Source organism: Rutilus rutilus (assembly GCF_951802725.1).
Source record: "Rutilus rutilus genome assembly, chromosome: 5".
NCBI lineage: Eukaryota > Metazoa > Chordata > Actinopteri > Cypriniformes > Leuciscidae > Rutilus > Rutilus rutilus.
The window spans coordinates 22,242,075-22,247,250 of NC_140213.1; the positions used below are offsets into that span (position 1 = coordinate 22,242,075).

A 5,176-nucleotide genomic window follows, 5' to 3' on the forward strand; every position below is an offset into this window, starting at 1 on the left:
TGTGTTTGTCAATCACATTTGCCTGCACCCCCGTTAGCTCAAATGGACGATTATATGCTTTCAAAGATGCACCCAGTCTCTTAAAATGAATGCCCAAAGAGGTTATGCTAGGATGGAAAACCACTACACTCTTACCACGAGCTGAAACTGTTCCATCACCGAGTCGTGCATGCGGATCAATCACTGCATACCATGAACCTTGTCTGACAGCTGCACATATGGTTTGCCTTATATTTACCAAACATGCATCAAACCTCTGGAATGCTTCATGTAATGCATCATCAAATGACATGGCAACACCTTGTAGACCTTCATCGTATCGATTAATTCCAAACAACCCAGTATATGACACAGAAGAATAGTTTATTGAAAAACAACAATCATTCAGTGTGTGTGTGTCAGGCAGCTCAGCAACTTCTATGTAGCCATTCACAGGATCGTTGATTTTGCCGGTGTCTCTCATGGCACTGTACAGGTCATCTCCACGCATCAGAACATCATTCAGGTCACTCGAGGTCCATCGCAACACATTTTTCACCTTACACATCAAGATTGCAGTTAAACTGTTTGCTGCACATTGCCTGCCACTATTGTCGCCAAAACACTTTGCACCCTGATGGAAAGAGCCTCTGATGTACGATTTCTGTGGACACAAATCAGAAACAGCTTTCATGGTCATGTTAACGGTACTATTATGATCCGTGTTTTTAGCATCATTGTTTAGACCAGTTGTTAGACCAGTTGTTAGACCAGTTGTTAGACCAGTTGTTAGACCAGTTGTTAGACCAGTTGTTAGACCAGTTGTTAGACCACTTGTTAGACCACTTGTTAGACCACTTGTTAGACCACTTGTTAGACCACTGTTATGACCACTGTTATGACCAAGTTTTATAGCCCCGTTGTGATGTACACAACGTTCTGTTACTTCTGCCAATTTTTTAAGAGGTGGCAGAGCCTCTTCAGGATCAGCAGCCATCCGGTCTGCCATCCTCTTCTTTGCAGCCTGGGAGCGCCGGGCTTGCTTTGTACGAGGCATCTGTACACACAAAAACAAATAAAATTACACATTATTGCATCACAATTCACAAACAGTACAATAAAGAATAAAACATCTAAAAATAAAATGCATTCGTGTTTGTTCACATTAAAACAAGATATTCTATTAATGATGATAATTTTGCATTTCAATGTTTAATTTGGTATTTATCAGATACAATGTTTTCATATGCAAAGATTTTAAAAATATATAAGCATTAACTTTATTGGATTATAAAATGTTTTGAGTTTAAAACTACATAACAGAATAATAACTGGCAACTATTTAGATGACACATTAGCTTATCATAATACCAACACAGAACTAAATTAATTTTACACATATGTAACAAAGATAATATCATAAATCTACATAGTAAATATGCTTGTAAATAAACTTTGTATTTTAAAGAACATAATGTGAGTGCACTAATACCATAATCAGCAATGCATCATGCTCTGAATCCCCAGAAATAACCGTATATCTGAAACACTTCTAAAAGCAACCAGCTTGCACGACCCTGTTTTACTTAGTTTTACCACTAGATGTCAGTATAACCAAGTTTTTTCATTTTATTTACATCTTTATAACAGTTAAGACCTTTATCCTCTTATTAGATTTTAAATACATTTCCCCAATTTACTTTTATTGACAAAACACACAATACCACATCCTGCCCGGAAACATATATAGTGAATATATCTATGATATACATTATATGAGTTATAAAGCAAAAGTTTATATCTCTAAATTAAAAATGAAGATAACAATAAAGAATTTTTTTTTGTTAACAGATAAGACAAATGTTCTGCAAGGACAAACATTAGTTTTCCTAATTAACATTTATATTCAATTGCATGCTATTGTTCTTTTATAGTTGCTACTCTCATAAAAAGAATGTAATTACATGGTGACTTTTAAACCTAAATTTAACGTCCAACAACAGATATTTCAGCAAAATTTATATTTTTTGCTCTGAATTTTAACTCTTTGTCTCTAATAGAAATGATCGGTGTGTCGTGTTATAGCTGGGTGGGGTTGGCGTGGGGGAAAACAATCCTTTCCCCCTGAGTGGAAAAGCGTTGTGTTAACCCAGTATAGCCTACGTAGAATCACTTCTGAAACATGGAAAAACTGAACCTTACTGTCCGGACAGTATCTGTGACAGGACAAATGAAACAACGGGATTGCCAGATATGTCATTTTCTCGTTAAAATATATGCTTCTCCTCCAAACATCACATGACAATAGCCTACTTCATTTAAAGACTGGGTGATGTATGAAGTGGTTTATTCAGTGTTCCTGAATTTAATGGATTTAGAGTATGTATTCATCAAATAAAATTACCATATAACAGTATTGTGGTATGAAATAGATATACATTGCACATGGCATATAAAATATATATATATATAAGTTTGTTTGTGCTAGAATATAAACGTGTCAACAAATGGCTCCGCACGATCCTAGCTTAGGAATAGGGTCTTATCTAGCAAACTGTTCAATCATTTACAAAAAAAAAAAAAAAAAAAAATTATATACTATTTCACATTATCAGGAAATTTTCATTTTTAGGTGAACTAATCCTTTAACATTATGTTAATGCATTAGTTAAGCTAGAAATAATTTTTCCTCATGTTTTGATCAGCTTGGATCACGCATGTTTACAGCAGAAGCTCACTCTGTTTCCTCTGTTATTTTCTCCACAGAAATGCATTATTCAGAACTGTAATTTGACAACTGAATGAAGCTTTACGTGCACTGATGACTAATCAATAGGGCTGGGCAAAAAAAATTATTTTTCGATTAATCGTTTTTCAAAATGTGGTCAATTCAAAATCGATTCTCAAAGGCCACGAATCGATTTTTTTCCATATTTATTTATCTATTACCCTAAAGCCAGTATTAGTTTTCCTCCACTGTTCATAGGCTTGCAAACTCCATTTTACAACTCCATTAATGCTGTAAGATTTGTTTGTTTTATCTTAATCATAAAATAACCTCAACTAGGATGCATAATTAATCATATCGCAATCGCGCTGTCAAGCCTACGCAATTATGAGACGTGAATGTCCTGTGTGACACACCGAAAGACTCGCGCTGATATCATGCGTGCGCACAAGACAGCCCAGAATAGTTCACTTTCGCGTTTGAACGAACAATAACACACAGAATTATGCCAAAATGTCTTTTTGTCGAGTATCTTAATAACATAAGAGCAGTTATGGTGAACGTGAATGAGGCGCGTGTGAGATCCGCGTCTCTGTCAGCAGCGGTTGGTCTCTTAAAGGGACAGTACACAGTAGCCAGTAATTATCTCTGTCGTTAAAGTTAATCAAAGAAAAAAGTGAACATAAAAACACTCACAGCTATTGACTAAATAACTTTTGTAACTTTAATAAGGATTAGTCTATAATGAATGCATCACAGACTGTTTGACAACTTTATTAAATTTCTGTAGGCCTATATGTCCTAGCCTGGTTCTACCAGACTCTCGTACATTTCATTTGTACATTGAGTCTGGCCTCTCTCCATTGAGAAACGTTTACTTCCTTGTAGGCGGGTTCTCTGTTAAAGTTCAAAACTATTGGATCTGTCCAGAGTCACTCAGGATCTGCCACAGCCAATCGCTAACGTGTGGTCGTCCGAATGATCAGAGGATTATGTTTAGAATAAGATGTCTGTCTTTTATAAAGTTTATAAAGCGACGAGAATACTTTTTGTGCGCAAAAACAAACAAAAATAACTACTTTATTCCACTATTAATTTCCTTCTCTCTGTTCCTCGAGTCTTGATAGAGCAGCGCGTCTGTGTTGTACGTCACACGTAGGCTCACTATTGGCCGACGCTAGTCATGTGTGAGATCACATCAACGCCATCGTTCTCAGCCACTCCCTCTATTCGCTGATTGGTCCTACAAAAAATTTGTTTCTGGAAACCCAAGAATATACAACAGTCCCAGACGTAGTACTGAAGGAAAATGAAATTGAGCGGAAGTACGCAGGAGGGCGGAGCCAGGCTATATATGTCCTACCTAGACAGATAAATATATGCAAGGTTTTTTTAATGGCTTTATAAGGATTGTTAACCTGTTTGATCAAGGCATGCGACTGTTCTGACTTGTCCAATTTTCAGCATCAATTTTTCATCTAGCATCAAAATTCTGTCAATTCATTGTATGCAATTGAAATATAGAGTTGTGTTCTGTTTTAATGTACCCAAGTGTACCTAAAATAAAAAGAGTTTAATATAGAGGTTTGTTGCTTAATAAAATTTATTTTTAATAATTAACCACTTGTAAACTTATGTTCACTTTTCTTTTTCTTTTTTTATAAATATAGGATTTGTATTAAATATATAGGCTATTCATTGAGTGGAATCAAAATCGAATTTAGAATCAAAATCGAAAACCAAATCGAATCGAATTGAGAGCTTACGAATCGAATTGTAAAATCTGAATTGATACCCAGCCCTGGTAATCAATAATGACATTCATTGTTGATTATTGCAGCCATACAAATAATATTGTAAAACATTCACAACTTTATCCAAATGTTTCCTTATACTATACACTATTGATTGTTATTACTATATTTTATCAAAAAAGTAACATCTTACCTCAAAATCAGGTTTCAGTCTTCTGCAACATAAAAGAAAAAGGAAAAAAAAACCCACACAATTTGATTAAAACAAAAGCATTACATTTGAGAAAAATATTATATATTTTATATATTATGCTCTCAAAATGCACAACTGACTTCAAAGTATCCACATGACTTTATGGCACATCATTTTACATCATCCCAATTTATAAATTTAAGCGATTTTAAACTATAATGTACTCGCAAGTTCTCTGAGAAACAGTCTTCAGTCAATAACCACTCAACCAAAGCGAACAGTGTATTACACACATTTTTTTTCTCTGTGGTCTCGAATACTTTTGTTCGTACTAACTACTAGATTTCTAGTATCGTGACATCCCTACAAATACATGCATTAAAATGGTAAGAAGTATAAAAAATCTTATTTTGTATTCTGAATAAGTTGAGTCAATGACTAAAATGTTTTTTTTTTCACAATACAAGCAAATTACAAAAAAATACAACAAAAATTACCCTACTTTCATTATCAGTTAATATT

General features: G+C 34.5%; 1 long non-coding RNA gene across 1 annotated transcript; it reads right to left on the minus strand.

Annotated features, from left to right (window-relative positions):
• Positions 1 to 346: 346 nt before the first annotated feature.
• LOC311290618 lies at positions 347 to 4,775 on the minus strand. The gene is made up of 2 exons (XR_014627420.1): positions 4,655 to 4,775; positions 347 to 1,036 (listed from the first exon to the last, which is right to left on the minus strand). It is a non-coding gene; the product is annotated as an uncharacterized lncRNA (long non-coding RNA).
• Between the last annotated feature and the right edge of the window lie 401 nt (positions 4,776 to 5,176).